The sequence below is a fragment of the Drosophila navojoa genome, chromosome 2, assembly GCF_054131105.1.
Source record: "Drosophila navojoa isolate 15081-1374.11 chromosome 2, UAZ_NAV_1.0, whole genome shotgun sequence".
In the NCBI taxonomy this organism is placed as follows: Eukaryota; Metazoa; Arthropoda; class Insecta; order Diptera; family Drosophilidae; genus Drosophila; species Drosophila navojoa.
The window spans coordinates 6,136,193-6,159,065 of NC_142890.1; the positions used below are offsets into that span (position 1 = coordinate 6,136,193).

General features: G+C 42.0%; 1 long non-coding RNA gene and 1 other non-coding gene across 2 annotated transcripts in view; one reads left to right on the plus strand and one right to left on the minus strand.

The window, feature by feature from the left end:
• The window catches only part of LOC149092082 (uncharacterized), a 193,544-nt gene that overhangs the window by 97,818 nt on the left and 72,853 nt on the right, over positions 1-22,873 (minus strand). The gene's annotated exons all lie outside the window — the stretch shown is intronic.
• On the plus strand, positions 4,670-4,742 carry TRNAF-GAA (transfer RNA phenylalanine (anticodon GAA)). Its single transcript has one exon. It is a non-coding gene; the product is annotated as a tRNA-Phe (tRNA).

Sequence of the window (22,873 nt, forward strand, 5' to 3'; positions counted from 1 at the left end):
CGATGTAACTCTAATCTATATATCTTGAACTCTATGGACCTCTAGATGCTAATATATCTTTATTTATCTATCATATATTAAACTCTATCGCCTTTGTATATGAATTTTGCTCCTGTATATAAACCTAAATCTTTAAAAGCTTTATATATGTTTCTTTATCTCTCAGTCATGCTATTCCATTTCCATTCATCTATCTATTGATTTATCTATTAACACTTTGATATACTTATTTTTATGATCATATGTATCTACTTATTCTATACGAATAATATAATTTATATACTTTGTATTTTCTTCAACTAACAAAAAGGGAAACGGAAAAATCTTCATTTACATAACTTATTTAGATCGCTCTACTCTTTAAAACTCCAGTCTCATATCACATTAAGATAATTGAATTACATAACTAAGGGCTAATCTGTCGCAAATCTAATTTATTGCGATCTACATACGTTCTTTTGTATATCAATAGCAGTTATAAAGATATTCATAACACATTTGATTATTCAATTCACACACGCACACGAGCACATACACGTGCATATACTCAGATGGCCAGCTCTGCAGAGGATCAGTTCGGGTTCTGAGTGTGGGAAGCAGAAGAAAAACCCTAAAAACGGCCAAAATCGACTTTAGTGGGGCCATAAAAACGCGTGAGTTACGTTCGCGTCAGAGCAGTCACTTCGTCAGTCTGCACGTCTGTCAGTCCGTCAATCAATCCGTCAGCCAGTCAGTCAGTCAGTCAGTTAGTGAGCGTCATCATCATAAGCCAAACAGCTTGGCTGGATTTTGGCCAAACAAAATGCAAAGCAAATTAAACATTGGGGCTCTGCCCTCAGCCCCACAGCTCCTCAGCACCGCCAGCCCTTGGTCTTGGTTTTGGCCAAAAGCGCTTGGCCAAGCTGATGACGACGCTGTTGGCTTCTTTGGCTTTTGGCTTTGGCTTTGGCTTTGGCCGCGGCGGCTGCTACGTTTAATGCGCCACGGTGTTACCAAAGTGGCAACGACAGTTGCGGCCATTCACCTCCCAAAAAACCAAAAAAAAAAAAAATAAACAGAAAAAAACCATATGTGAGTGGAGTGTGTGTGTGTGCCATACATAAGCATGCAGCGTGTAACAGGCACAATACCAACAAAGCTGTAACCAAGTTGTGTGCGCTAGTTGGAGGCCAGGCCCAAAGCACACACACAAACATACTCACACACACACACTTGCACGTCTGGTTAAGTGCGTTTCGATTCTATGTGCGTACATATGAACATTTTTGTTGTGTTTTTGCGGCTGACTTAAGGCATGTACACACACACACACACACGCACAGGGACAGAGAGTCATATTTATATACATATGTATTATATTTGGGTTTCATTGTCAGTGTAAACCTGCAACAAAAGCTCACTCATAAAGACATACACTCACACACACACACACGCAGGCGCACACACACAAGCCGAGCTTGTTGTAATGGCTTTGGAAACACGTTCCTCCTGCTTTTGGCCTGCTTCTTTGTAAGCCAAAAACTCGTGCTTCGGGGGCCAGGGCCAGGGCCAGAGCTCTGTGATTGACATTGGGCAGGGTCGCAGTTGCCTTCGCCATCGCCGTTGCGGTCGCTGTCGCCGCAAGCGTTGCAGCCTGCGCCTGACATGCAAATGTGTAAAGCATTTCAAATTTTTAAAAATTTGTTTTCATTTTTGCTTTTTATTTAGTCTCTTTTAGCTGTAAAACAAACATACATACATACATGCATAGCTCGATGTGAACACACACACATACGCATGCTGAGTCGCCTCAGCCGGCAAAAGTTCAAGCAAAACAAAATCAGCTGATCGCGTGTGCGAGAGAGAGCGCAACTCGAAGAGAGAGTACCACGCAAAGAGAGGGAGACAGACAGCCAACGTAGTGAGCGAGCAAAAGAGAGAGAGAGCCAACAGCTTGCACTGCTGGAGCTGCAGTAATGCGGAAGTACTATGCCAGAGCGCGGCGTCACTGCGCTGCCAGCGTCGACTTTGACGTCGCTACGTTCATGTAATGCATTTGAAGCGCAGCGCCATGTGACTTTGTGGGAGCGCGACTGAGCGCCAGCTGCGAACTGGTTTGCCTGCCAGTGGAAGTGCGTGTGTTTGTGTGTGCGTGTGGTGTATGTGAGTGTGTGTGTGTGTGTGTGTGTGTGAGAGTTTGCTCGCAGCTTTGCTGGTATGGGTGAGTGTTTGTCACTGCTTAGACAAACATTGTTTATAACTTGTTTATATAAATATTGTTAATTTCGTGTGAGTGGAAACTGGCCCCCACTCAAAGCGCCTACCGGCGGCAGAGCCAGCGACAGCAGCAGCGGCCTCTTTCTCTTTCTCTTTGGTGCACGCTCTCACGACTCGCCTTGTGCCATGAATATTACAAGTTTATATGAGCTGGGCTTTTCAAGTTGCCTGAGCGGCTCATAGTACGAGTCCCTGTGTGTGTGTGTGAGTGTGTGGGAAGAGAAATATGTATATATATGAAGAGAGCAAGAGAAGCGCGCTCATCGTTAAAAGCGCAATTAACTGCTCAGCACCAATATCAAATCAGAATCGAAATCGTTTTAATGAATTGCACAAAATTGCCCAGATTGACGCGCATTTAAGTTGCGCACATTATTAGCCCCAATTGACATTTGGACACTTGCTTGACTTTATGTGTTGTAGGCGCGCAGGGTGCAGGGAGCAGGGAGCAGCCAGCAGCAAGCAGCGTGCACGACTGTGGGAACACTTGCATAATAGTGGGAATGAGATCAGGGAATTATTACGTGGGATATTTTCATGGAAGCTGCATATACATACATATGTACATACATATGTAATATTGCGGCATTTGTCACAAAAGGGGATTTCATTTTTTAATCAAGCGAACAGCCGACATCACGCCTAAGGCCTCGATTATATAACTGGCTCTGGTAATGGAAACGATAATACGGGAATCGGAATGAGCATGGTCATGGATAATGTATTGCATATGGGACTGAGAATATCAACATTTTATTTATCGTCATCAATTGCCATTTATGCATTTCCAATTAGACTTGTAGGTGCTCTCAAACGTGCCGGGCAAGCAACTCCGCACGGTTGCAGTCGCCACCCAGTCCCGCGCCCAGTGCCGCCGGCAACATTCACACGTGCACAAGCCTCCAAGTAATTCCGATGCATGCATTAGATGCGCTCACACACCAGAGTGACAAAGAGAGACAGACATAGACAGAGAGCGAGAGAGAGAGAGGGAGAGAGCGAGCGAGTGGGCAACAGAGATGGAGACCTGAAGCCCAACATGGAGCCATACAAAGTTACACTTGGGTGTATGCATGAAAAGAATCCAAACTGGTAATGAAAATAAAGTGCACGTCGCATGCGGTAATAATAACAATAAAATAAAATAACAAATTACACGCAACACTGCCGCCTGGGCCTGTGCCTGGGCCTGGGCCTGACTCCCAGCGCTGGCACTGGCACTGGCACTGGCACTGGAACTGGGCATGCATGGACATGCACGCGGCCCGATAATTACACAGACACGGCAACAAAAACAATTGTGCAGCCGCCGACGCTGCCGCTGACGACGACGACGACGACGCCGAGCCGATGCCGATGCCAACGCTGCTATTCGCCAGGAGTGTCCCCATTTTCGTAGAGACGGTAAGAGAGGCATGGAAAGCTGCTGGTGTCCAAAATATCAAAGGGTTACAGCCAAGGGCAAGCACGGGCAGCTCAGCTTACAAGCCGTGCTCCAAGAGTGCTCTTAGCTCGCTCTCTTCTGCTGCCTGTTTCGGCATGCTCGCGCGCTCTCTTCGTTCTGAAGAGCCCACACATAAACACACACATACACACATATATATATATAAATATAGTAACACACTCAAAGGTGCTATGAGCCGCAGCTTAGTTGTGCAGCTCAGACAATCTGGGTCACATTTTGCCATTGAACCGGTGACGTCACAGCAGGGCAACGACCGCAAAGCACGACCAGCAGCAGCCGTAGCACAGCAGCAGCCGCAGTAACCATTGGAAAGCGTGCAAGCAAACATTTTTACAACGACAACACGAAGCCAAAGCCATAGCCTCAGTCTCAGTCCGCTGTCGCAGTCTTAGTCTTAGTCTCAGTCGCAGTCGCAGTCGCAGCTTCTGCTTCAGCTTCAGCTTCAGCTACAGCTTCAGTTGGAGAGTCTCAGCTACATTTCTGGTTTGGTCGCTGGCTGATTTGTTGCCCAGCTAAAGCTATGTGTGCGACACTGCGCCCACTCCCCACTCTGCACACCACCCCCCCATCCAGCCGACCGACCGGGCAGGCACACCTTCCCCGCCCCCAACAGTTCATTAGATGCCTTGTGCTATCATGGCGGAACAAACATGATTTGGCAGCACTCTTCAGCCCTGACACTGAGACATAGCCAGCGTCTGCCCAAGCGCAAGATAGAATTGAAAAGTTTCTGTTATAAATGTATAAGCGCACATGTACACACATATAAGCATATCTATATGTATGTACGCTTATTAATGTGTGTAAACGCTTGCCTGAAGACTGTGTGGCCCGGGCAAAAGTTCTATTTATATTGTTTGCTAGCTAGTGATTAGATAAGCTTCATCAAGTTTGATATAACCTATGGCTGAGCAACTAAATCACGTTACGCGCACGAACAAACGTAGCGCCGAAATAGCTCAGTTGGGAGAGCGTTAGACTGAAGATCTAAAGGTCCCCGGTTCAATCCCGGGTTTCGGCAAGCAACAAATTTTTTGTTTTTTAATTTTATTTTAAATAGTAAACTTATTTTTAAGACTAATAATTACGTATTAATAAAATAAAAACTCTAAATGCATTAAAAATAGACAATAAATTATACAATAAAAAAAATTTCTAGATTTTCCTTAATTTTTGCTAATGAAATATGTGAATATAAAATAGCAGCATATATTCCTTATTCAGATTAGATGGGCCATTGATACATATGAAACATATTGTGGACTATAATTGAAGATTGATTTGGAAGGATGTCACCTTTTAATTGCTCACCTTGGCATTGGTCCAGCCGTGTCCAGTGGCATTTGGCTGTCAATCAAGAGATGCGCACAAAATTGGGCTAAGCCGAAGCAGACTGCCCGGCAGGCAGGCAGGCGGGCAGGACATGCGGCACAAAAGGACGAGCGGCAAAGAAAAGGTGCGGATTAAGGTGGATAATGGACACAGCTCAATCAAACAGCAGGCTAAACAAGGACACGGGCCAAGGCCAAGCGAAAGGGAAATGCAAATCGCATTATTAACGCAGCATCTCATCCCGGACCACATTCTGGCCATTGTCCAGTGTCGCAGGAAAAGTGTGACGAATGCGTTGACAACAATTAACATTTGAATGGTCGAAAAGGTGTGCGGGAGAGGTGAGCCGCAGGTAGGACATCGATTGCTGTCCTCTTGGCCACGCTCAAGTGGACAATCAGTTGATTGAGCTGCAGCCCAGTAGCTGACAGTGGCAGGCGAAAGTGGGGAAGGGGAAAGGGCAGGGGCAGGGGGCAGGAGTGTCATGCGTCGGTGGCAGCTGCAACATATGCAAAAAGGATCAAGGAGCTGCTGCTGCCAGGACAACAGCTGCCCGACGCAGCCTTCGACTACGGCTGCCGCTGCGGCTGGAGACGCGTGCTAGGCGCGACCACAAAAGCCATTGACTTGGCCAGGGAATAGAAAGATTGTGCCTCGTTACGCCCCAGCCCATATCGCATATCCGTTTGGCATAAAAAACCATACAGCCAAGAATGAAGAAAAAAACCTGGGTCCTGGCACACGCACCACATGGCGCCCTCGTCTTCATATCTTTTGCATAAAAAACTGAGATCCTCGTCGATTTTTTTTATTTCTATGCGTTTTTTTTTCTATAATTTCTTTGTTTTTTTTTCGTATTTGTTGTGTGGCTCATTGAAAGTGAAAGATGGTTGAGGCACCCTCAAATTGCAGCATCTTGTGGCCAGGAAGTGTGGCATGGAAAAAAAAAACACGAGCCTGCTTCAAAAAAAAGTGAAAAGATCCTTTCGGATCCTGCGGTCGGGGTGCCAATTGTCTGCAGCGCCTCTATTATGAGATTGTGTTGATGTTATCGAGGAAATGATTTTCTGTTCTTTTCTTATTTTGTTCCTATTCTTGTTGTTGCTATTCTCTACCATTCTGCTCTTCGCTGTGTGGCGCAGACGTGAATACCTCTTAATTTGTGCAGAGGGCGGGGGAGTGACTATGATAAATCATTGACAGGTTATGCTCAATGAATTGTTTTTATAGATTTAATTTTAAGAAATAATTACAATAAACCAGAAATTAAAATTTGTATTTTATTTGGAAATGAATCATTTACTGAACCATTTTTAATTTGTAAATAAGATTTTGCAGATAAGATAACATTTTTTTGTTAATATAAAAACTTAATATTACCGCAACAAAATTTATATATTTTGTAAAAATAATGGATATTTTACTGTATCAATTTTTATTTATTTATTGAAATTTATTTAAACAATAAAATATTGTATATATATAAAAAATGCATTTAAATTCTTTATCGTAATCAATTAATGAATTTTGCAGTCCAGCTCTTCTTGTACTGTGTCTGCTCTACAGGGCATCTCGCAGTCTAGCAGACCTCCGCTAACTACGCCCCCATCTAGACTATTCTGTGTTGCTTGCCAGCACTCTGGTATGCTAAACAACGTAAATTGTTGAGGGTGCGTCTGCAGCGTTTTTTTTTACTCTCGTTTTCGATTAGGAACCCTGCAGGGACCCTGGTTTCGCTCAACAGATGCGCTTAGAATTTAGAAATATGCAAACTTGTACTAGGGACCCAGCGAACTGTGGAGCAGAAGGCTGCCAACTGCCAACAGCCAGAAGCAAGCACTTACATGGTCCACACACACACACACATACATAGATACAGAGTGTGGACTCACCTCGGTGGTTGTTGTGGTTCGGCCCAGCTGTAAGGGTTGCCCCACTTTGGCGTGTGGCACGTGGCATGTAAATTTCGATGTAGTCGCGATACAAACTCCTGTAAAAGGTACTAGGCTTCCAGGCTGGCAGAGTCGGCAACAATGTATCCCCCACTTACAGCCAGTGCTTACACAGTTGGAGCCAACAGGGCCAACAAAGGCTCCATCTGGAAGGAGGCTCGCAAAGTACGGCCACCAATCGCAGGGCAATGTAATACATATTGGAGCTGCGGCACAGTGGAGCGAATGGAATGAAGAGTGAAATCTTAGGGAATGAAGTTTAGGGAGCCTAAGAAAAGAAATAGCCTAAAGAAAAATAGAAAATAAATAAATAAAATAACAAATAAAAAGTAAAAATAAAATGGCAAACAAAATTTATATGAAAAATTAAAATTAAATTGAATTAACAATAACAGAGGTAGAAATAAAATAAATAAACACATATAATAAATAACAAAAAATAAAAAAAAAAAATAAAAATCCCTTAAATTGAATTAACAATAACAGAAATAGAAATAATATAAATAAACATATATAATAAAAATAAAAATAAATAAATAAAAATAAAAATCGGGCTAAATAAATAAATAACTTAATAAATATAATAGTAAAAACTATAAAAAAATTAAAAAAAAAACAACGAAAATAAAATGATATATTAAAATAGGATTATAATTACGTAAAATATAAATAAATAATAATATTGTACAAAAAAAAAAAAAAAAAAAAAAACAATTTTGAATAATAATATTAATCTTTTCATCAATTTGTTCAGTTATATTATAGACATTCTGAGGCTGAGAGTGTCTCTGTCCACTGTGCCTTGTGCCTCTGCAGCTGATTGCCAACTACTTCAGACTTTCGACCGTGGTCTCTCTCTCTCTCTCTCTCCCGCTCTCTGCAGCTGCGCAGAGCTGCTGCTGTCTCTGTGTTCGCGCTGTGTCTCCGGCATGTCCTGGCCACGTGCCGTTTCCTTCTGTTCGCCTGCTAGCTGAATCTACAATATTTCTTTTTCTCCGTTAATAAAGTACGCCCACGCATAGGAACGTTTTTGGCGCCAAAATAGCAGACAGCGCTGATAATATAGTATATATCTGAGCGAGTATACATAGATACACGGGCATACATAATAGCAGGCGCCGCGTCGTCCCTGTGTGCGTGAAAGGCATTGCCATGCGCACAAGAATTTCTTATCATTATCGTAGGGGTATTAGGCAACCAAAGTTGGGCAGTAAGTCGGATCCAGATGGACCAGTTATGAATGCCGTCTAGGGGGCGTGCACATGGGCGTGTGTGTGGGGCCGTGTGTGTGTGGGCGTATTCACCGGCAACGCCCACGCTCGTCTACTGCGCATGCCAGGACACGAGTATCCTGTGGGTGCTGCTGCTGCTGGTGCTACTCGCTGCTGTTCTCTGCTCGCCTGCTGCAAATCGACGTCGCCAAGTTGACTGTTTTCGCATTAAAATGCGAAATTTATGGCCAATAGACGTCGACGTTGACGCATTCTAAGCGGCGTCTAAGCAACGCGCAGTTTTGTTTGGAATTCGTTTTTCTAACATTTCAAGGCAAATATCTGCGGCACAGGCGCCAAGCATGCAGCAGCGGGTGATTGGAATGCGGCTAACAGTACGTGCCACAGCAGCAGCAACAGCAGCAGCAGCAGCAGGAGGCGGAGCAGCATCACCAGCATTAGAGAGCAGCAGCAGCAGCAGCTGTTCGTATCACTGTGGCCCTGACACCGTGTGACGAAAATGGAAATTTTCTAATGGCGTTTAGGCCAGCTGGCGGCCAGGCTTTTAGGCCACGCTCTGGGCCCGAAACTCGGCGCAAACTTTGCTTAGCTGCAAGCTTTGACTTGGCCTTGCCTGCGAGCCTGTTCGAATGTGTAAGAAGATTGATGACTTGACGTTTTAATGATGTGCCAAATGTGCCCATAAAAGTCACAGACAAGTGCTGGCCAATATAAATGCCAAATACCATTAGCTTCTTCTTTTTTTTTCTTCAGCTCTCTCTCGTTAACGTTCTCCCATTCTCTCTCTCTCTCTCTCCCTTTCACTTTGCATACCCTGGCTGTAAGCTGGCAGCTGGAGCTGTTTGCCTGCTTGGCTCAACTCGAAAGTATTTTTTAAAAACCAACTTGTCTCTGACATGTGTGTGTGCATGTGCTCAAGTGACATGTGTGTAGCTCCTCTTTTATACCCTGTGTAATTGGCGTATAGCAAGGGGTATATGCACATGTGTGTGTCTATGTTTGATATGCAAATTGAGGATTATAATGGCTAGAGCTATAACTAACTCTTCTGTTGCTAATGCTAATTGAGATACAGATAATTTAAATTAATTTTTAAGCCATATATTATAAGCAAAAAACATTTGTATGAAATATGCTGAAGTATATAAAAAAAAAAAGTAAAATCCAATTTTATCATATTATAGTATATATTTATGATAGAGATAGACATAAATAGCCTATAGTATTTTCAATGCAACACTCGGTGTTTATCTCAGATAATTGAGAACAAATAATTATAGCGAACAGCGACACATTATATCTTTATTGAAAAGGTCTTACAATGAAATTTCCGTTTCTTTAAAATTAATGTTCCATAATCGAATGTAAAGTTCTTCATTAGAATTCAATATTGAATATATACATGCCTCATAGCTACCCTATAATGACAAGGTATTAGATATAAGTACTATGTATTATGCTTATCTAAAACCATCTCCCATCTCATGCACAGGGTATTTGCCACGCAATCAACCCTAAACATAATCATTTCTTTATCCCTTTTCTTTTTATATGTTTTTCATATGAAATTCATTCGGCTTTGCAAAAGCTGTGACGCCTTTCCCTGACGCTGCGCACCTGTTCGGTTAAAGCCACAAGTTGGCACTTTAAGAAGCGGCCGCCATTTTGTTGGCACGCTTTCAACTCGGCCAGTGCGCTGGCTGTGGAGTGCGGCTTCAGTTTAAGATGTTTGGCCGGTTCAAGCGGCGTATGCGTAATTTGTTTATGCTGCTGCTGCTGCAGCGGGCTCGTGTCACTTGCTGCACGCCGCATGAGGGAGCTGCAGTGGATCAATAGCTGCCATTAACCACGCCCGCATTCGAAGCGCGGCGCATTTGGGCATGCCTTGTGGCAAGCGCCAATGTTGCCACACATGCGGAACTGCTGCATTTTCATTTACCAGGCGGCCAGAGCGAGCGGCAGCTGCCAGACCGGAAGTAAATGCCGGAGCCCACTTCCGGATTGACAATAGAAATGCCGTTGCTATTGCTGCTGTTGCTGCTGCTGATGTTCGCCTGTGACGAGCGCGTCCTAAACTTTCGCCTTGGCCAATGTTGCCATGGGGAAAGCTGCCCCAGGAATGCCACGTGGCTGGCACTAAGCTCCAATTCTTTGCTGCCTTTGGCCCGTGCGGCATTTTGGGTTAAACGTCATCAGATCGGAATGCGTGCCGTTAGCTGCCTGCGACCAGCTGCTGGCCTAATGACGGTATTTTTGCGCTGGCTCCAAAAATTCTTTAGCGCTAAATGTTTCAAATGTGCCCGAGCGGTTGCCTATTGATGGATTCTAGGCGCCCGACGCTTTGCCACACCGAGGGTTACTTTCACTTACTGTGCGACGGGTGCCACAGCGAGCCGCAGTAAAAAGTCCTATGGAAAAAAGCGCTCAAATGTATGCTATGAAAAAGTGTTTAGGGGCTGCAGCATTAGAAAGAACCAGGAGAGACTGAGGAATTGGGGTTGTTGTTGGAGCTGGCAGACAATCCCAGCCCAGCTGAAGGGTTGAGCGTGTTGCGAAGTCAAGTGGCGGGCACTCATCTACACATATGAGAGCCAGACGTTGCTGCTGTCCCGTCTAAGCAGTCAAACTCCTCGAGCTGCGCCTGCAGAGGCTGCGATGTTTTTTCTTTCCTTTTTTTTGTAGTTAGGGGTTGCTTAGCTAAGCAATGGCCGCTGCTTCTTGGCGTTTCTTGGCAGCCACACATGTGTAGTTTTTGTGTGCCAAGCGCGCAGGACACGTGTCTGTGCGTGTGTGGGTGCGCGTGTGTGTGCTCGTGTGTGTCTGAGAGCGAGCAACTATTTCAGAGAAAGATAGTTTGTTGTGCTGCTGGGCAAGCTGGGCACCTGTTAGGCTGGTATGGTAATACTGTTAGTTTTGAAACACTATAGTTTCATAGTTTTAGTTATAACAGTAAACATGCACTACAGCATGTGTGCATGCATGTGTGTCCATGTGTGTATTTACAAACTTGCTGCATAACATAAAGTTATAATATACACAAGTGTATATATTGTAGTGGGGCAACAACAAAAATGCTGTGCGCCTCGTTCGAATATATGAATTTTCCATTATTATGCGCGCCAAGTTAAGCAGCTGATTGCCCCTCCAAGCTGTCTGCCTGTCTGTGTGTCTGTGCGTTGGTGTGTGCTTTTATAGCCTCACCTGTCGCTGCTGGCAATTGCCGTGTTGCTTGAACAAGGATTGCATAATTTACCTGTGCTCATCCGGAGCCCAGCAAAAAGCGTAGCGCACTTTCTGGCGCAAGCTCCCGCAGGTGACTAATTCGTGTAGGCAAATAAAAGTGAAAGCAAGAAAGGTAAAACATTTCTAATACCTGTACTAACGCCCACACACACACACACACACTTAGACACATACACACATTTGCAAAACACGTGTTAGAAATTTCTAAACTTTTGCGCGTGCCGAGAATTTCAATATTAGAAGCTAACAGGCGCCGAGAAGCCAACAGCAGGCGTTGGTATGCATTAGCACAGTTGCCAGCCAGCTATGCGCATGTCACCCACACACACACACACACACACACACACACACACAGGCACAGACAATTGCGCACGCACACAAGTGCACATCATTAGGGTGGCTAGCGACACGTGCGAGCGCTCTGACCGCCAAAGCTAAAAAAAAACCAGCAGAAAAAAAAAACAAAACAAAACCAAAACAAAAAACTAAACACAAATAGATGAGTAGTCAAATGTAGTCGACTACACAGATACGCTGTAGTGAGTAAATGCGAATTCGAGGGGCATAAACAGGTTTAGGTTTTTATGTAAAATATATAATAATAAGAATAAAAAATATAATAATAATAAAAATAAAATTAGAATAAAAATATAATACAATTTCGATATACAAGAGTATTATGTATTTTATACATAAAAGAAATTAATTTACTAAAATAAAAATGACTTAAAAGTGGTTGAGGAGTGGAAATGGAGAGAGAGAGAGATAGAGGGAGAGAGACAGAGAGGGAGAGAGATAGAATATGAGTGAAAAGATTCAGATAGTGAGAGAATACAAGGGACAGTGAGAGAGAGTGAGAAGGAGGATTGAGAGAGGGAAAAAGTGACGATAATACAAATCTACTATAGTGGTTACGGTTATAATATATAATATTGATATTATATACTATTCAATCACAAAAGTTTCAAGACATTTTTTGTAAACTCCACCAAGAAATTAGATTTTCTGAAATATTTACAGATTTGTGTTCTGCTCCTTTCTGGGTGACTTAACCGAAACCCTTCTTAGTTCAAGTACTCTTCTAGCAGATCTTTAAGCTATTTAAATGAAATACAACAGTTTGACTAAAATTCAAGTCAACTCTCCTAGTAGAACCCAGCATGCCCCGTCTAATGCACATGCCATCGGCAGCCGCTCTACAGGGTATATTGAAATAAATTTAACCTTTACGTGCAGGTCCTGGGCGCCTAAAAGTATGCAGCTCGTTGCTCCGGTCAGCTGCGAGCCTGTTTCATATGAATTTCTGGAGCTTTGAAGATTATAAACTCACTTAAGGGCGCTTTGATGTCGAGTGCTTGAAGCGGAGCTCTCAAGTCGCTGCTGGCGCTGCTGGCTTAATTAGCTTAAGAGGATCAAAGGCGTGCAGCAGCCAGCCAGCGAGCACGCAATGTCGTACAAGTTGCATTTAAAGGATACGCCAGCAGGCGAACAGCAGAGAGCGACAGTCAAACAGCAGTGACAAATAAAATGATGAAAAAAGCAAAAAAAAAAAATCAGCAAAAAAATACTGAAAAAACGAAGCGAATGCCATAAATAAATTGCTGGTCAAATGAACAGCGACACAGCAACACAGTAACAAAGGACACACACACACGAGGGAGATAAAAAAAGAGAGAAAGAATGACATACACACACACACACACACACACACATGCATGGAAATGTGAGAGTGTGGCACTTACATATGTCGGGGCATGTATCTGTGGCATGTATTTAATGAACTGGCAACATGTGTAGCATATTATTTACACAATTTAATGTATTTAAATGTAATTCTTTTCTGTCCAACTCACACACGCTCACACACATTCACACATGCAGACGCACACACACGGACAGCAGGGGCAGCACACAAACACTATGATGTAAGTATATGAAATGGGAATAGGTTCGCAGGATGCTCGCGCAAGCTGCGAAGCTTTTATGTGTCGCATTATCAACATCATCAACAGAAACAGCAACAGCAGCAACGGCGAGGGGCGAACACCAGGGGGATTAGCTGGGGCATAAACACACAACCACATTGTTGTGTGTGTGTTAGTGTGTGTGGGTATGTGGCATGTGCCCCGGCATGTGTCTAGCTGTGCCTCTTCTGCTTCTGCCCCTGTGTCCGTTCATGTTTCACTCGTATTTTTTTTACGCTTCTCCCCATTCAGGGGTATCTCTCACAGTCACAGTCACAGTCACAGTCACACTTCCCACTGTGTGAGTGCATGTGTGTGTGTGAGTTATACATATGTTTAGATTTCCACATTTACAACCATGTAAAGCACTCACATTTCTGTTTGAGATTATGTAAGCGATACATGAGTCGGTACATATATACAATAACTTCCTAATCGGAGTGCACTCATGTATTTATATATACATATATATACATGTATTTATATCTACATATATATCCCGATTACGGACACATAAAGCCGATACAGTAAAGCATTTGTACGCCACAGAAACTACCCCCAAATGGGTCAAAGGTTGGGCCGGCAGACATCGAACGAAGGACACTGAGTGTGAGAGAGAGAGAGAGAGAGAGAGAGAGAGAGAGAGAGAGTGAGAGAGCGTCAGCACAATTGTCATTGTAGTAAAGTGTTTATAAGGGACAATTAATTAACAATTCATTGCAAATACATTGCAATGCAGACCATAAAGAGATGCCAGTGGTAAGGGTCAGGTCATCGCTGAGGTCAGAGAGCATTCTATGATATACTGATACAAATTGAATTGTTTAATTATTCATGTGATCAGACCTCATTAGCCAGCTGACCTCAACTGAGGGAATTGTTTTTAATTAAAATCTTATCATTTAAATTTTTTATTTTGAATTGAAGAATCTGTACCTCAATTAAATATTTTTAAAACACACTTTATTTAATTAATAGTATTAAGAATTATATTTGTTTAACTAACTAGCCAAGCCCCTTTATTTATACAGGATTTTGAGATATATATTATGAATTATTGAGTTAAGAATAAATAAAAAAGTGAGCTCTCGATTTGTGTTTTTTTGTTTTTCGTTTAAAATATGGACTATGCCATATTTGCTTCAATATATTTGCTTTCAATGAATGTACAGATATATGTAGACAGCTAAATGATAAACAAAAATTATAATTTTGCAATATTTGATCAATTCATTGAGAGATATATAATAAATAATTATTGACAAATTAAAAATTAAAAAAAAAAGTAGCTCATACAACGAGACTCCATGCAGCAGTTAGACTTTTAAGTCCTGAAGACAGACAAACCAACAATAAGATGGAAATACTCTTAATGCAATTTAGGTAGTAAAGCTATACTCTAGTTCCTTTACAACTCTAGTCTTCGACTCTAGTTCCTTTACGTTTTGCCATAGCTTATGATAATAGAAATGGAAGCTCCTCCATCAATAATCTACACTCCACTAAAATTCCCTTACCATTTGCCTTAGCTCAAATAGAATTCCTTCATCGACAAATTCCTTTCAGTAAAAGTTTCGCAGTATCAAGTCAGAGGCCATCTAGTCATAGGCATCCGCCCAGTTGCAATTAAGTTCAATCTCATTTTCCCAGCTGCCATGAAGCAAGAACTTTCCCCTTAAGCGCCAACTGCCGCGCTACCCTTCAGCTGCAGCGCAACTTTCACTTTTTTAGTCGGGCATCGATAATAAAGCCATTTGGCTGGCTAAACGTAGCGCTAAATGCTTTTGCCATAAAACCGACGACCGGCGGCAGCATTATAAAAGCCACACACACACACATACATACACACACACTAGCTGGCTGACACACACGCAATCAAAGTCAAAGACAAACGAAGCAAAGCAGAGACCCTACGTCGCGTCGCGTCGTCTCGCTGCAAGTTCAAAAACCCCGCGACTGGAACTGCCAACTGGGTTTATTGTACTCTATAGCGAGATCTAATTGTGTGTGTATTTGTGCTAGTTGTGTGTGTGTGACAGAAGCTTTGAAGATGGCATGTCTATGAAAATGCATCGCATCCATCGCAAACAATGTCCACGGCAGCTCGCGTAATTGTTTGTCGTGCAGCACAGATTGAGTGAGTATGTGTGTGTGTGAGTGTGAGTGTGTGTGTGTGTCTGCTACAATTTCGTTGACGCTTGAGTTAAATTTGAAAACGAGCGCTGTTAATGAGGAAGGAAATCGCTCTAATTGGATGTCAACAAACATATTAAAGCGCGCCCGCCAAAAGCCCGCCAGGCCTCCCAAACAGGCCTCCCTTGCGCTCCCCCACTGTTGCCGCCCCCTGGCTGCCTACACATGCTTTGGCGATTTCTTAGTGCGAATTGTGTGGGTCGTCCGTTTCCGGAAATGTTTTATTTTCGCTTTTTTTTGTGTGTTTCTTTCGCGATAAGTTAATTGTATGCCAGCTGTATAAATGTATCTGCATCTGCCCCAATGTATCTGTGCATCTGTGTGCAGTCTGGCCGCCGTCTGCAGCGCCGCAATTTGCAACAGTTTTAATTGAGAGATATGGAAACTGCAGTCGCAGATTGAATTAGTAAAGGGCAACTGTTCATTGATATATCCGGGCTGCCCACGCTAAACAGATATCTCACTCGCCTTACCCCTCTCTGTCAGTCTCTCTCCCACTCTGTGTGTTTGTGTTAGCTTCCCGATATTCAAACAAGTGCATGAACAAACATGTGATATATTTTAATGAGCTGTAGTTAGACTGCAATGGGGTATTTTGGTCTGTGTCACATGAAAATGAAATGGAAATCAATGACTGTTCAGGCATAAGGTTTACTACTAATCAGCATACACAGGAAAGTCTATAATGCTTTTTATTGTGAATTATACTGGCTCACCGTTTATAATGTATCCTATCATTTGAATATGTTTTTTTAATGGGAAACCAAATATTGAATACAAATTCCACATCAGTTATCCATTGTACCTTACAGTTGTAACTTTCAGAAATCTGCATACATTGCTCTTGTATGGTTATAATCTCATATCAAAATTAACAAAATGCATATATTACCTTATCAAATTGATGTATAGGCTATGAAATATCACACATTATTTTTTGCAAATATATAACTAAAGTTTTTGGCTAGGAACTTTCCCATTTTTCTTTTCATAGCTATAATTCTTTATATGTATTATGATAAAATATACATGATATTATTAGATAATTATGATAGATTCAACATCTAATTGTTCTCAGCAGCTATCATAAAATCTTGATTAGGATTATAAGATACATGCGATATTATTGTATATTTTCTACCATATAATATTTACAACATATTCAACGCCAGCACCTGCCAATCTAAGCAAAAAACTTTAAATTTTATTCTATACATAACTTATCTATCTCAAGTAAAATCAAGCCTTGCCTTACTTCTTGATGTAAACAGTTTTCTAGTGCATCAGTCGTATGCAGCACGAATTTTTTATACGAAAATTTGCTTATTCAGTTCTTATATGAAACACGTTTTTCCATGAAATTAATTTTGAATTGAGATATGTGAGTGGGCTTTTCTATAGGGTATAAAAAGCACTTGCTAGCAACTAATAATCATATGTTTAGTCATTATTTGATTGGTGATTCCTAGTGAATATGTAATTTCAATATTTTATACAATTTTTTAACAGTTTCTAAAACTCTATATATATAGTTGTAAGCGCTACCCTCTATCCTCCTCTCTTGCCATTAATTTAGAACTACTTTATAGCAATATTACGGAGCTTGAATTACAGAGTATCACTGAGTCATCAACTATCCATTTCAGCTTTGTTTAAGCTATTTTTTTTTTTTAGCATTTCGCTTCGAACACATTGCTGAGGGAGTTCATTCAACCTCGCCCCAGTGAACTTAGCTGAGGTTATTTTTACATCCAAGCTAGAAATTTTGCTGGCATCCCCCCTTGCCCCTGCGATAGTGCCTGCAACCACCCGCTCCACCTCTCTCTCTCTCTCTCTGGCTCTCTCTTTCTGCTGGTGCCACACAGCACGCGAACTAGTCGAAGACCAACTGGTCTGGGCCCGGTCCGGTCCGGGCCAAAGAGAGCCACGAATTGGACTCTGGGTCTAGCTCTTGGTCTCTCGGATTTATAGGGCTTGCTGCTGTCTCAGTTGCCTCAGCTGCTGCTGCTGCCGCGGCTGCTGCTGCTGCTGCTTGTTTTGCTTGGCTGCAACTTCTGGTTGTAGTTGCTGTTGTCTCTGTTGTTGTTGCTGTTGTTGTTGTTCTTGTTGTTGTTGGCTGTTTTGCTTCCTTATTGGGTGAAAATCGCTGGTGCCACAGGGAAGTCGCTTTTTGATTGCCAACAGATTGATTTGTCATTTGTTTGCAATTTGCCACGAAATCGACTGAAACAAAACAGAGAGAGAGGGAGAGAGAGAGTGTGTGTGAGAGAGAGAGAGCGAGAGAGGGAAGCATATGCATCCGTTGCAACTTGCATCTGTTGCATGCATCTAATGGCCATTGACTGAGCGATCGTTATAAAATCAATAACAATGCTGTAATTGAGCTCGCATCGAAGTTCACATATTTTTGTTGTTTTCCTTATTTCTTCTTTCATTTTCATTTTTATGCGATTTTTTATTTTATTTTATTTTTTTTTTTTTTTGCTATTTATAATTAAAATGACGACGGGGCGTTTGTCGCCTATGCAAATCGATGCGGAATTTTCACAGAACGCCCAACACATTTCCATAGCGATTGATGGCAATGCGAGAAGAATCAAAGTCGTTGATGATGTTGTTGTTGTTGTAGTTGTTGTCGCTGCTGCTGTTTTCATAAATAATTTTGCGTAAGCTCAAAGAGGCTGCTTACGTGCCAGCAGCAGTCGCAGCAGCCATCGCAACAGCAACAGCAACAGCAACAGCCACAGATACAAATACAGATACATTTGCAGACACAGACACAGACACAGACACAGATACAGATGCGAGACACGCTGGACACGATGCGCAAGCAGAAGCAGGCCAATGACCGTTTGACCGCTGTGTAATGATCTGTTGTATCTGCTTGTTCTGAACACATATACCTATATACATACATACATATATATACCTATATACATATATATTCAGTGAGTGAATTGAATAGTTTGAATAACTTAGACGCAGAAATCGTATGCAGATTCTTATGCGCTGCGCCAATTCATATGTACATAGTTGGCTATTAACGGTTTCGCCGCGCTAAACGCCAACCAACCACCCGCCCGCCCACAGATTGCCAAACTCAACTTATCTAATTTCCTCTCCCATTGAGTTTCGGCAATTGCGGTGCCCAAGAAAAGCTCCGATTGAGCGGAGAGCGGAACAAACGGTTTGGATTTGAGTATTTGCATTTTGCGACTGTTATGAGGTGTCTCACATACTCTTTCTTTTTTTGTTTAGCTTTTTGTTGTTGTTGTTGTTGTTGCTGTTGTTTTTTTGTGAGTCTTTGATTTAGCATATTCAATGGGCATTTAACATATGTGCCTGTCATTACGAGCGACTGGCTCAGGTAGTTGCTGGGCCCAAGTATTGGGAAATCAAGGAAAAGTACGATCGCTTAGCAGACGCAACGCGCTCACGTTTTCAATGCGACTTGATTCTCGACGGCTGTCAAAACTGGAGTAAAAGTTCAGCGGATAATTTATGGGCAAATTAACTGAGCACGTGGATCACCCACGAAAATTAGCCAAGCGCCCAGCCGCGTGGCTGGTGGTTCACCGGCATTGTCCGGCATTGTCCGGCACTGCCCGGCATTGTCCGGCATTGTCGTTTCACGCTGCGCAATGGAGCTTGCTTGTTTTTTTTGTTTGTTTGTTTCCTTCAGAGCTTCCAGTTTCGAGTTTCGAATTCAAACTTTCGAAATACGCAGAATAGTCGAGAAGACTTTCAATTTCCAGCCAAGTAGGGCCGATCACTGAATGAATAATCAAATCGAGCGGCGCACTGCAGCTGCCCCGATAAGCGTGAAATCAACTCAGAAGTGAAACGAAAACAAAGCCCTAAGAGTCATTAATTTGATTAGCTACTCAGAATTCTACGAGTCAAGTTAATAGTTCAAGTTTTTATTGTGAACTGTGACGTTGTTGGAGAAAGCGTGCTTCTTGGATCGAGAAGCATGCGCTGAGATTGAAGCTTTCGTTTTGCCGAATAGAAGATGATCTTGCTAGAAAAGTGATAGCAGGAAGAAAATATCAAGAGATTCAAATTACTCGACGACGAAGCTTAATCAACTGCATAATACTCGTTAGCATTAGAAAAGCAACTAAATCAGCTTAGAAAGTTAGAAGATTAATGTTTTCTGATTATCCATCCATATCATATATGTATGTACCTAAGATATGCGTTACATATGACTCTTAAAGACCCTCGTATATACAATACTTCAGAACATATTCAGAAGAGGGCATACCAAAGTCTACATATACATAATCAAAATTTCAAATCTCCAGCTTTCGGGTTGACAATCAGAAAGGCAAATGTCATTGCACGGGACCAATACACTCTCTTTAGTTCATGAGCGGGAATGAAATGAGTCCCATTCAGACTTTTTCTATTTCGGTTTCTATTGAATTCTTTAAGATCTTCACAGCTTGCATTTGAAATAAATTTTAATATATTTTTATTGACTATCAGAGAATACAGACAGCAAACATATTCAAGAAAACCTCTCCATATAAAACCAAGTATTACTGCTCTATTCCTCAATCACATTCAATCAAAACTCAATCCATTAAAATCTGTGCTTTAGATTAAAAGTTAGTCATATACTTTGATTACCTTTTAATTAGCATGTGTGCATTCTATTTAGCTGTGCTGGGACTTTTGACTATTATCTATATAGGTCTATAGTTTCCTATTATAATGTTTGCTCAAACTTGCTCAGAGTCCATATGAATATATATTTATATATATATATATACGATTTATATATCATTCTATTATGTATACTATAACTACTACTACTACACTAATATATAAAAATATAATCTATATATACGTATATGTACCTTCTTTACCGCATATATACATATACATATATCAAGTTTAAAGCAGAATTCCCGAGTTCTTGAGCTAAAAATAAAAATGTTTTCTGATTGTGAAGTTTTTGTTTCTGTTTTGCTTTTTCTTTCTTTTATTTACTTTTTTTTTTTTGCATTTTTTATCGTTACCAGGAAATGCATTGATGTAATACACACATTTCAGCAGGCTGCATGTTTCCCAGAAAAACTTGAAGGCTACAAATCCCCAAAGAATCTTGGCCAAAGAGTGATTCAATAACCAGCTTTTGGATAAGTTTTTATCGTAGTTGCGATTACTAATTTCAGTTGCTCTCAAATATCTCAAAGTGGTAGAATCGAGTATAATATTTGAGCTGCATCAGAGAGAGAGAGATAGATTCACTAGCATCTAGATAAATTACTGAGATATACAGATAGATTCTTAAATTTCAGTCGGACTGCTGTCGCAGCGTTTCTATGCCACAAGAAGAAGATCTCTGGCTAAGGCCAGCTCCAGCTAAGTGGCCCACTTGCCACATCAGTTTACCGTTAAATGCTGCAACTATGTTAGCCAGCTAATTAGAATAGTCGCTCCTAAGTCGCGGCTAGACTGTGACTGGCCGTCACTTAAAAGTCAAGTGCTCAACAGGCCAAATTGTGAACGCTGCAAGTTTTTTATTATTTTGTTGTTTTTTTTTCTGGTTCAGAAAGAGCTAACTGTTAAAAAAATAATAACTGCTGTATTTGCATGGCCAAGTCCAAGAGCAACAAAAATATAAAAAAGTCGAAAACAAAAATTGTGATTTATGCAGAAATAGAATGAAATGAAATGCACACTCGGAACATTGACCCAAATTTCCGAAATCGCCCTGAGAAAAGATGCCTCAAGATCACAGTTCTTCCTCTTCTTTTTTGTGTTTTGCTCTTCGGAGTTGCGCAAACATTGCATAAGAATGCCAAACAACAGCCGTTAAAAGTGAATCTTCCCCAAAAAAAAAACGGAAAACCGATTCGATCGAATTACAAAACTAATTTAGGACCGGGGGAAAACCGAGAGACAGTTGTGCCAACACAAATGTTGGATACGTTTTCCCAATTTCCATTTTCAGCATGGCACGTGGCCACAGACAAAAGGTGCAAAAAAAGGAAAACCCAAATGAAGCGCAACGAATTTGATAGCTACAAAAAATGATGATGAAAAGGAAAATCCATTTGAAAAGTGAAAACGGAAGCGCCAAAAAACAGCCGCATATCCGGCCGGCAACAGAAGGTCCAGCACTCCGCGGTGGGGGTGGGGGGTAGTCAGGAAAATTTCCAGGTAACGGCGCATTGTGTGTGTCTGTGTGTGTGTGTGTGTTAAGTGCAGCAGTTAACATTAAGATTAACATGAATATTAACACGAGGATCAACGCCAGCTTGAGCGCCAGCTCGTGCCACAACAAGAAGGGTTGCTTCACAGCGCGTGCGCGCTCCAAGCGCGCCGGAAGTCCTTTTTTAGTCGAAGACGAGGCGTGGCTGCTGCTGCTGTAGCTGCTGCTGCCGTCGCTACTGCAATAAAACGAAAGGATTTATATTTCCCATTGTCAACTGCTGCGCCAGCTGACTTACTTATCCTTTAACGCACACCTCGTCTGCTGCCCTCTCCTGTTTTTTTTTTTTTTTTTTTTTTTTTTTTTGGGTAAAAAAGGTGGAAAACTGCAATTCTGCAACAATTTTGAACACATTATGTTTTTGCTGCCGACTTGGAAGTCGTCTGGTGTATCGCATTTCGCGGAAGCAGACGGCTGCTTTCGCTGACTCATGCCGCAAGACGTTTATCCTTTTTATGAGCGGGCCCGGCTTAAGCCCTGTCCGGCTTAGGCCACTGTCAAATGTCACGTAAAGTGGGCTGTGGCCGTCGTCGGCGACGTCGGCGTGGTTGAGCTCAAGGATAATTAATTATGCCGCTTATGGCACATCAAGTTATTAGCCAGGACAAACAGTTAACATGTGTATTTGCCCAGCTACTTGTGGGCCAAGTTTTTTGGCCTAGTCATTTGCAAGGCTTAAGGGCAAGAAAGAAGCAGACGAAGAAGAAGAAGAAGTAAATCAATTAGCTGCGGCACGCAAATGTAGGTGGAGCCAAGTCGCAAGGATCTCAATGAAATGCCAGCCAATAGGCAAGCGCGCTACCTGCCTAGCGCAGACGCACACACACACACACAAACACACACACATACGCTCACAGGAAGATCGTCGCGCACACACACAACGACAGCGGCATAACGAGGGCACTCGATCGTGTCGCAGTTTGACAAAAACAGCTGTTTTCTGAATGAAACCCAGGTGGAGGCGGCCAGCTCTCTGTAAATGCACATACACATAACTATAGAAACATATG